Here is a 10,355-nt window from a genome sequence, read left to right on the forward strand (position 1 = left end):
CCTTGCAACATGGGGCCGTGCATTATCATGCTGAAACATGAGGTGATGGCGGCGGATGAATGGCACGACAATGGGCCTCAGGATATAGTCACGGTATCTCTGTGCATTCAAATTGCCATCGATAAAATGCAATTGTGTTCGTTGTCCTTAGCTTAAGCCTGCACATACCATAACCCCCACCGCCACCATGGGGCACTCTGTTCACAACCGCTCGCCCACACGACGCACTGTCATTATGACATCATGGATGAATTCTAGAATATACCATATATCCTATAAACCTGGTTACACTGTCATTATGACATCATGGATGAATTCTAGAATATACCATATATCCTATAAACCTGGTTAAACTGTCATTATGACATAATGGATGAATTCTAGAATATACCACACGACACAAGCTAAGGCTTAAGCTTTTTGTTCGTATGGAAAGTTTCTGGGATCTTTTAATTCAGCTCATTAAACATGGGACCAACACATTACATGTTGCGTTTCTATTTGTTCAGTATAATATGACTAAATGTGTTTCTGTGTTGCAGGGGCAGTCAAGAAATGGAACAGCAAGGCCACAGAACAAGACATAGGCAGAGCTGTGGGAGACCACCTCAAGCCCCTGGTAGAGCCGGGGGTGGTGTTTACCACTCCACCATGCCTTCAGCAGGCTGGAAAAGTGGGATTGATCGGTTTGATCCATTTGTTTGTTTCAGTAGTTGAATCCTTTGAAAAATGCACTGTAGTTGAATAGTAGTTGAATCCAAACACAAATGCACTGGATTGATTGAAAGTGATAAACTTACACACCATGCACAATGTTCACATAAAAACAGAATTGATACTGTTTTCATACTACGATGGACCAAGATGTGTTGCTTTTACACATATTTGTTCATTGGTTTTGCAAAACGTCTGTTGATTCAAATCAAGTCAAGCTTTATTTACACGTATATTTATGCACATTTCGGACATGGAAGCAAATCAATGCGTTTCAAAGAAGAAAAAAAAATCATAAAAAAAAAAGACAAAAACTGAAATATTTACAACAATCATGAAGATATAAAAAAGCTAAAGAATAACAATACAAACTGAAAGACTAATGAACATTCTAAAGACCATTGATTAAAATAGTAAGAACAGGATGTAATGACTCCTGGCACAAACTATAAGCTTGATTTACGACATTGTTAGTAAACAATATAATTATACAAAAATAAATTGTAAGTTAGTTGCATGAATAATTATGATTACTAAATGTTACATTACAGTTATGTAATATGAAATATCAAAACCGAATATCCAACCAGAAATATAATCTAGTTTTATTTTAGTAAACAATATGATAGTAAAACAAATTGTCAGTTGGTTGCGTAAATAATTATGATTACTAAAATGTTACATGAAATGTAAATATGATGAAATACCACCCCCTTTGTTAATATGTATTGGCAATAATTAACTTAAAGTTAAAAACGTTGAAAAAAAATAAGTCTTCAATACTTTAAAAAAAATGTAGATTGAACTTCGGTCTTTCTTTCAACATCGCTAGGGGGGATATCCCCAAAGTGAAAACACAGTTTTAACGTGTCCAAATCAATCCAATATGCAGGAACAGTTTGTAATATATTCAAAACCTAAACATAAAATGTGCTATATACACAAACACAATAATAATCATATTCCTTGAATAATTTTTTAAACGAGCACCAAAAACACTGTTGTTTTAACAAAGTGGCAATAAATTACGGACATCGATCGGATAAAAATCAGGTTGTAGGTTGCTGTTGAAACCAACACAACTAAAAACCACATGGAAATGGGAGATATCTTTTACCTCACTGGTTAGAGGACAACCTGCAGAAGACAGTCAGCTACACCTTGGAGTGATGCATTTAAATTTAGGAGTCCCCAGAACGAAGAGAAATGCAACACTTACTTGGCATCACTCAAATCGATATCACACAGAATCTGGGAATAATGTGTACATCATTAATTAGAAGACAATTTGTAGAAAAACAGCTCGCTACATTTTAAAGTGTTGCATTTTGATTCAAGTGGGTCACCGATGTGGTAAGTGCAACACTTTCTTTTGTTAATCACTTTTTGTTAAATCACATAAATAGTACTCTTTCAATTCAGAGCCTGTATTTTTCCCCTAATATTCATATTATGCTGAAATCAATAGAACAGGGGGCAAACGTTTAGGATTCTACATTGTGACATCATTAGAATACTATAAGATTTCTGTCCTGTGTGAATTCTCTGGTGTGATTGTAATGTAGATGATTTTGAAAAAGTCTCCCCACAGTCAACGCAGTAGATTCTCTCATGTGTGTGTTTTTAAATGTGCTATCAGGCTGCTCGAGTAAGCAAAATTCTTCCCACATTGATTACAGTTATAAGGCTTCTCTCCTGTGTGTGTTCTCTGGTGTGATTTTAAATTTCCTGCGATAACAAAACTCTTTCCACAGTCAGAGCAACGGAAAGGTTTCTCTCCTGTGTGTGTTCTCTGGTGTATAGTCAGCTGGCTAGGTGAAGTGAAACTCTTCCCACATTGATCACAGCTATATGTTTTCTCTGCCGTGTGTATTCTCTGGTGTACTTTGAGTGAATCTGATCTTGAGTAACTCTTCCCACAGTCAGAGCAGCGGTGAGATTTATCGCCAGTGTGAATTTTCTGGTGTACTTTAAGTGAATCTGATCTTGAGTAACTCTTCCCACAGTCAGAGCAGCGATGACGTTTCTTCCCTGTGGGTTTCCGCTGGTGTTTATTGAGATGTTCTGATGTGGAGAGTCTCTTCTCAGCATCATGTTGTTGTTGAGGCTCCCCAGAGGATCCACAATAGTTACGTCTCTCTCCTGTGTGAACAACAAAGTCAGACAGACGGTTAAAGGCCATTAAACAGCAGAAATCCACTGGTTATTTTAGCTGAAAGGCGATGATTCCCAGGATGTTGTGTACAAATTCATTTAACAATTGTCTTAAGACAGTCAAGCAAGCAACAACAGCCATATTTAGTCTTGTTTTTTCCACGGAAGTATATTGGATGCTAGAAATATACAGTACAGTTGCAGAAACTTTAGGCAGTGAGCTTCTTTTAGAGACCAATATACAGTGGGGAGAACAAGTATTTGATAACATGCAAAATCGGCAGTGTTTCCGACTTACAAAGCATGTAGAGGTCTGTACTTTTTTATCACAGGTACACTTCAACTGTGAGAAACTAAAACAAAAATCCCCACTGTAGGCCCCATTCTGTGTTAGCTAAAATTACTGCACGAGGGCGATGCACATGCAATTTGGTTGCAGAAACTCCTCCCTGCTAATGAGGAAACCACTAGTTATGGATGTAGTATATCTGGTAATGAGGAAACCACTAGTTATGGATGTAGTATATCTGGTAATGAGGAAACCACTAGTTATGGATGTAGTATATCTGCTAATGAGGAAACCACTAGTTATGGATGTAGTATATCTGCTAATGAGGAAACCACTAGTTATGGATGTAGTATATCTGGTAATGAGGAAGCCACTAGTTATGGATGTAGTATATCTGGTAATGAGGAAACCACTAGTTATGGATGTAGTATATCTGGTAATGAGGAAACCACTAGTTATGGATGTAGTATATCTGCTAATGAGGAAACCACTAGTTATGGATGTAGTATATCTGGTAATGAGGAAACCACTAGTTATGGATGTAGTATATCTGCTAATGAGGAAACCACTAGTTATGGATGTAGTATATCTGGTAATGAGGAAACCACTAGTTATGGATGTAGTATATCTGGTAATGAGGAAACCACTAGTTATGGATGTAGTATATCTGGTAATGAGGAAACCACTAGTTATGGATGTAGTATATCTGGTAATGAGGAAACCACTAGTTATGGATGTAGTATATCTGCTAATGAGGAAATGTATTCTGAATATTACAGTGCAAGATCAGGATGCTACTGAAGGAAACTCACATTAAGCTCTGTGTCTATTCACTAATTCACCACCGTGGGGGAAAACTCAGGGGAGTTCTCATAGGCTGACAGCAAAAATAGCCTCCATTTACAGGTTGCTTATAAGTGCATTTCACACTACTTTTAGATTAAAATTGTAAGGATCGTTTGAATGTTCTGCTTAATATATTGTTTGTGTCATCCTCACAATTCAACTGCTTTATACTTAAAAACACCAGTAAAATGCTCTTTGGCAGCTTTTCTACCAGCCTGTCAATGAGCGTTAGCATTCAAGCTAACAACTGCTGCATCCAAAAATAGATATTTTGCAACTATCAGAAACAAAATATTATCTTAGCGACTGTTCAAGCAATAATAAAAACAACAAATTGTAAAGCCGTCTCAAATCAACTGCTTTATACTGTTGGATTCTAGCTTGAATGTAACTATTCGTGTTACCACATCAGAACTTATTGATTACTTTACATGTATAATGAATGTATGTGTTGGGGTCAATGGAGGATAAGAACGAGGCGGATGGAAAGTTACTAAGTGAGATAAGGGGGAGTGCAAAAAAATCAAAACACGTTATTGTTAAATCTCATTGCTCCAAAGCAGGGAAACTGGTTTCAGTCACTGACCGCCGTGGAGTAGGGATTCAGCCCGAGGTCAGGTCAGGTGACGTGAGAAGGAACAGTCCTGGTTTCAGTCACTGACCGCCGTGGAGTAGGGATTCAGCCCGAGGTCAGGTCAGGTGACGTGAGAAGGAACAGTCCTGGTTTCAGTCACTGACCGCCGTGGAGTAGGGATTCAGCCCGAGGTCAGGTCAGGTGACGTGAGAAGGAACAGTCCTAGTTTCAGTCACTGACCGCCGTGGAGTAGGGATTCAGCCCGAGGTCAGGTCAGGTGACGTGAGAAGGAACAGTCCTGGTTTCAGTCACTGACCGCCGTGGAGTAGGGATTCAGCCCGAGGTCAGGTCAGGTGACGTGAGAAGGAACAGTCCTGGTTTCAGTCACTGACCGCCGTGGAGTAGGGATTCAGCCCGAGGTCAGGTCAGGTGACGTGAGAAGGAACAGTCCTGGTTTCAGTCACTGACCGCCGTGGAGTAGGGATTCAGCCCGAGGTCAGGTCAGGTGACGTGAGAAGGAACAGTCCTGGTTTCAGTCACTGACCGCCGTGGAGTAGGGATTCAGCCCGAGGTCAGGTCAGGTGACGTGAGAAGGAACAGTCCTGGTTTCAGTCACTGAACGCCGTGGAGTAGGGATTCAGCCCGAGGTCAGGTCAGGTGACGTGAGAAGGAACAGTCCTGTCACAACACATATATACTTACATGCACACAAAGGTTCTAGCAGGAGGTGGGGCCATGACGACACCGGTGAGAGGAGCCAATGAAGTTCCTGCATAGCAACAGAGATGTATTGGCTGTCCTGACTAGCAAGGAGTTGACTCCGCGTAGTTGGAGGGTATAAATATAAATAAATAATAAAAAGAGCTTCTGTAAACATGGTCTTTGTAGCTGTATGACCCAGTGGGTGAATAAACTGAGTTTTCTTCGAGTCGTCGGTGAGTTTTTACTCTGTAACAATACTTATAAAACACTTCAACTTCAACCAGTAAAATGCTATGTGGCTTTGCTACCAGCCTGTCATGTTTAGCATTCAACAACGGCTGCATCCAAAATAGGTATTTTGCAACTATCAGAAACAAAATATTATCTCAGCGACTGTTCAAGCAATATTCAAAACAACGATTGTAAAGCCTATGAGATCCCCAAAAAGGGTTTTTGGTTAGAAGTAATAACCTGGTAAATCTAGACTGTTGAATGGTCCCAGATGTGAACAGTTTATTTAGAAGTAATAACCTGGTAAATCTAGACTGTTGAATGGTCCCAGATGTGAACAGTTTATTTAGAAGTAATAACCTGGTAAATCTAGACTGTTGAATGGTCCCAGATGGTGAACAGTTTATTTAGTAATAACCTGGTAAATCTAGACCGTTGAATGGTCCCAGATGGTGAAGAGTTTATTTAGTAATAACCTGGTAAATCTAGACTGCTGAATGGTCCCAGATGGTGAACAGTTTATTTAGTAATAACCTGGTAAATCTAGACTGTTGAATGGTCCCAGATGGTGAATATCAGTTGTTTCCCCCACGGTGGTCATTCTACTTGTTTATGACGTGACTCTGAGTCATCGGGTTGCCATGGGTTACATGGGGTGTTTTGGTTTCACTCTGGGTTGAGCAGACAAACAGAGAGGAGACCAAGTCTCTCCTATTTCAGTGGCTGATAATACAGGGGGCGATCCAGGATTGGTCCATTTTAGTAAATGTGAACTTACAAAGAAAAAAGACTGAGTGTACAAAAACCATTATGAATACCTTCTCGTTTCAAGACAGAATGACCAGGTGATTCCAGGTGAAAGACATGACCCTTATTGATGTAACTTGCTAAATCTCATAAAGTTATATAAGCAACTAAACTATTTGGAGGACAGATATCCCAGCTCATAGAGTTATATAAGCAACTAAACTATTTGGAGGCCAGATATCCCAGCTCATAAAGTTATATAAGTAACTAAACTATTTGGAGAACAGATATCCCAGCTCATAGAGTTATATAAGTAACTAAACTATTTGGAGGCCAGATATCCCAGCTCATAGAGTTATATAAGCAACTAAACTATTTGGAGAACAGATATCCCAGCTCATAGAGTTATATAAGCAACTAAACTATTTGGAGGACAGATATCCCAGCTCATAGAGTTATATAAGCAACTAAACTATTTGGAGAACAGATATCCAAGCTCATAGAGTTATATAAGCAACTAAACTATTTGGAGGCCAGATATCCCAGCTCATAGAGTTATATAAGCAACTAAACTATTTGGAGAACAGATATCCCAGCTCATAGAGTTATATAAGCAACTAAACTATTTGGAGGACAGATATCCCAGCTCATAGAGTTATATAAGTAACTAAACTATTTGGAGAATAGATATATAACTTTATGAGCTTGGATATCTGGCCTCCAAATAGTTTAGTTACTTGTATAACTTTATGAGCTGGGATAAGTAACTAAACTATTTGGAGGCCAGATATCCCAGCTCATAAAGTTATATAAGTAACTAAAAAATGCTACTCACAGTTTGCTGCACAAAACAAATATTAGACAGCAGGGCTGTTGATCCAGGAGAGGATGCTCTGCTGTTACCAAGCAACGCTTGATCTTGGAAGAAGCTAACCACTTAGCTACTACATTTACTGAACAAAATATAAACGCAACGTGCAATAAGGAAATCAGTCAATTGAAATAAATGAATTAGGCCCTAACCTATGGATTTTACATGACTGGGCATGGCCGAAAGAATGGGAGGGCAAAGGTCAACCCACTGGGGAGCCATGCCCAGCCAATCCGAATGAGTTTTTCCCTGAGAAAAGGGCTTAATGACCGTCATAAATATTCAACATCAAATTCTCTAAACTGATGTTGGAGGCGGCTTATTGTAGAGAAATTAACATTCAACTCTCGGGCAACAGCTGTGGTGGAAATTCCTGCAGTCAGCGTGCCAATTGCACGCTCCCTCAAAACTTGATACATCTGTGGCATTATGTTGTGTGACAAAACTGCAGATTTTAGAGTGGCCTTTCCAGAATTTGTGTGTTTCTCATTTCTTCTCCACTTTTACAGAATGTAAAGATCTAATGCCATTGAGATGGGGTTACTACACGCAGGGGAACAGGATCTAATGCCATTAAGATGGGGTTACTACACGCAGGGGAACAAGATCTAATGCCATTAAAATGGGGTTACTACACGCAGGGGAACAAGATCTAATGCCATTGAGATGGGGTTACTACACGCAGGGGAACAAGATCTAATGCCATTAAGATGGGGTTACTACACGCAGGGGAACAGGATCTAATGCCATTAAGATGGGGTTACTACACGCAGGGGAACAAGATCTAATGCCATTAAGATGGGGTTACTACACGCAGGGGAACAAGATCTAATGCCATTAAGATGGGGTTACTACACGCAGGGGAACAAGATCTAATGCCATTAAGATAGGGTTACTACACGCAGGGGAACATACAGGGTTAGATAGAGTACAGGGTTAGATGGTAGAGTGTATAGGTACAGGGTTAGATGGTAGAGTGTATAGGTACAGGGTTAGATGGTAGAGTGTATAGGTACAGGGTTAGATGGTAGAGTGTATAGGTACAGGGTTAGATGGTAGAGTTTATAGGTACAGGGTTAGATGGTAGAGTGTATAGGTACAGGGTTAGATGGTAGAGTGTATAGGTACAGGGTTAGATGGTAGAGTGTATAGGTACAGGGTTAGATGGTAGAGTGTATAGGTACAGGGTTAGATGGTAGAGTGTATAGGTACAGGGTTAGATGGTAGAGTGTATAGGTACAGGGTTAGATGGTAGAGTGTATAGGTACAGGGTTAGATGGTAGAGTGTATAGGTACAGGGTTAGATGGTAGAGTGTATAGGTACATGGTTAGATGGTAGAGTGTATAGGTACATGGTTAGATGGTAGAGTGTATAGGTACATGGTTAGATGGTAGAGTGTATAGGTACATGGTTAGATGGTAGAGTGTATAGGTACATGGTTAGATGGTAGAGTGTATAGGTACATGGTTAGATGGTAGAGTGTATAGGTACATGGTTAGATGGTAGAGTGTATAGGTACATGGTTAGATGGTAGAGTGTATAGGTACATGGTTAGATGGTAGAGTGTATAGGTACATGGTTAGATGGTAGAGTGTATAGGTACAGGGTTAGATGGTAGAGTGCATAGGTACAGGGTTAGATGGTAGAGTGTATAGGTACAGGGTTAGATGGTAGAGTGTATAGGTACAGGGTTAAATGGTAGAGTGTATGTATAGATCTAGAATGTATAGATCTAATGCCCTTAAGATGGGGTAACTACACGCAGGGGAACATACAGGGATAGATAGAGTACAGGGTTAGATGGTAGAGTGTATAGGTACAGGGTTAGATGGTAGAGTGTATAGGTACAGGGTTAGATGGTAGAGTGTATTGGTACAGGGTAAGATAGTGGTGCAATTTTAAATTTTGTCATTCCGCTTTTATTTTTGGTGACCAAAAAACACAAAACTGCCCTCTGACCGGCGACAGACAGCAAAACAACATCTAGTCTGACGAAAAGTCACATGAACTTGAATAAGGGTTAAAAGATATGGCCGTTTTGATAGTGAGAGCGCAACGTTTCCCTTTAGTTCAACAACTGCAGTGGGTGTTTCTGTTGTAAGACAGTAAGTAACTTACTGGGGTTAATCAGATCTCCAGTATCCTCCTCTTCTTCTTCCAATATGACAGTTATCTCTCCCTCCTCCTTCACTCCAAAAACGGGATCCTCCTCTTTCTCTTCTTTCACTGCAACATCCTCATCCTCTACGTTTGTTACTGTGACATCCTCCTCTTCTTTCTCCTCTTTCACGACAACGTTCAGCCACAGACCCTCTTTCTCCGTCCAGCAGACCCCATCTTCTTTAGCAGGAGGAGAGTAGCTTAGTGAACTCATGGTCGGAGGTGTTAGCTAGCTAGGCTAATGCTAACTTAACCAGCCAGCTACTATAGCTGACTAATAACAACAAAGCACATATGAAATTAAATGGGATAACTAGCTAGACGACAGACGTGAGTTTAAAACACAGTGGATAATATACATGAACGAGTCTAAAGAGCTTCAATGTTTCAGCTTGCAAGCTATCGAGGTGGCTGACCATTATCATGCAACTATAAAAGAACATGGCTGACGAGTTGGCTTATCACTAGTTACTACAGCCACAATGACAAAATTGGCAAAACATTTATGAAAACAGAAATCGACTTTTTGTTCTTCATTTGAGATTAGGGTTAGGCATAATCTTAGCAGTGTAGTTAAGGTTAGGTTTAAAAATCAGATTTTAAGAAGAAAAGTTGTATAAATGGATGGGGTTTTGCCATAATTATGACTTTATGACTGTGGTAAGAAGCGGTCCTTCCACCGTCACCACAGAACAATGAGCCAGATCATTCACCGGATGTATAAATATGAAGCATCCGCTTGGCGTTTCCACTCACTACAAAATAGTGTAATGTTTTTTATTATTTTAGAAATTCTGTGCGTGTAATGTTTACTGTTCATTTTTATTGTTTATTTCACTTGTGTATATAATCTATGTATATAATCTACTTCACTTGTTTTGGCAATGTTAACATATTGAAACGACCCTGGGTTTATAAGCGCGGATATCGACTCTGCTGCTGGAGCCCTGATCTTCGGGCAAGAAGGTCCAGGGTTCCAGACCAGCTCCCTGCCGTTTCATTACAATATGTTTCCCATGCCAATAAAGTCCCTTGAATTGAATTGAAAGCCCAGTGGTTGGCAGTG

General features: G+C 39.9%; 1 long non-coding RNA gene across 1 annotated transcript; it reads right to left on the bottom strand.

Moving 5' to 3' along the window:
* Positions 1 to 916: 916 nt before the first annotated feature.
* Positions 917 to 9,724, bottom strand: LOC135533205 (uncharacterized). Its single transcript, XR_010454461.1, has 2 exons — positions 9,248 to 9,724; positions 917 to 2,856 (listed from the first exon to the last, which is right to left on the bottom strand). It is a non-coding gene; the product is annotated as an uncharacterized LOC135533205 (long non-coding RNA).
* Positions 9,725 to 10,355: the final 631 nt, after the last annotated feature.

Source organism: Oncorhynchus masou, unplaced genomic scaffold (assembly GCF_036934945.1).
Source record: "Oncorhynchus masou masou isolate Uvic2021 unplaced genomic scaffold, UVic_Omas_1.1 unplaced_scaffold_2283, whole genome shotgun sequence".
NCBI lineage: Eukaryota > Metazoa > Chordata > Actinopteri > Salmoniformes > Salmonidae > Oncorhynchus > Oncorhynchus masou.